The sequence below is a fragment of the Gavialis gangeticus genome, unplaced genomic scaffold (assembly GCF_001723915.1).
Source record: "Gavialis gangeticus isolate Ggan-Ray unplaced genomic scaffold, GavGan_comp1, whole genome shotgun sequence".
Taxonomy (NCBI): Eukaryota; Metazoa; Chordata; order Crocodylia; family Gavialidae; genus Gavialis; species Gavialis gangeticus.
Genome location: NW_017729026.1, coordinates 27,764,603 through 27,764,815, shown reverse-complemented (window position 1 = coordinate 27,764,815; position 213 = coordinate 27,764,603). Strand labels below are relative to the sequence as shown.

General features: G+C 53.5%; 1 protein-coding gene across 1 annotated transcript in view; it reads left to right on the top strand.

Moving 5' to 3' along the window:
• The window catches only part of CDC40 (cell division cycle 40), a 104,373-nt gene that overhangs the window by 54,279 nt on the left and 49,881 nt on the right, over positions 1 to 213 (top strand). The window lies entirely within an intron of this gene.

Here is a 213-nt window from a genome sequence, read left to right as displayed (position 1 = left end):
TGGTGGGGGTCCCCCCATGGTCCCCTCCCTCCTCCTCCAGCCCTCCCCCACCCCCTACTTATTTGCATGGAGTCTGGTTCCAGCTCCCTGTGGTGGCAAGCGGGGACTGCCTGAATCTCGGAAGATCTACATATCAGTTTGGAGAGCTTCAAATCAATTCAGACCTTTTTATTGGTCTCTCTCTTTGATTCAGTTTGGATTCAGACGTTCGGC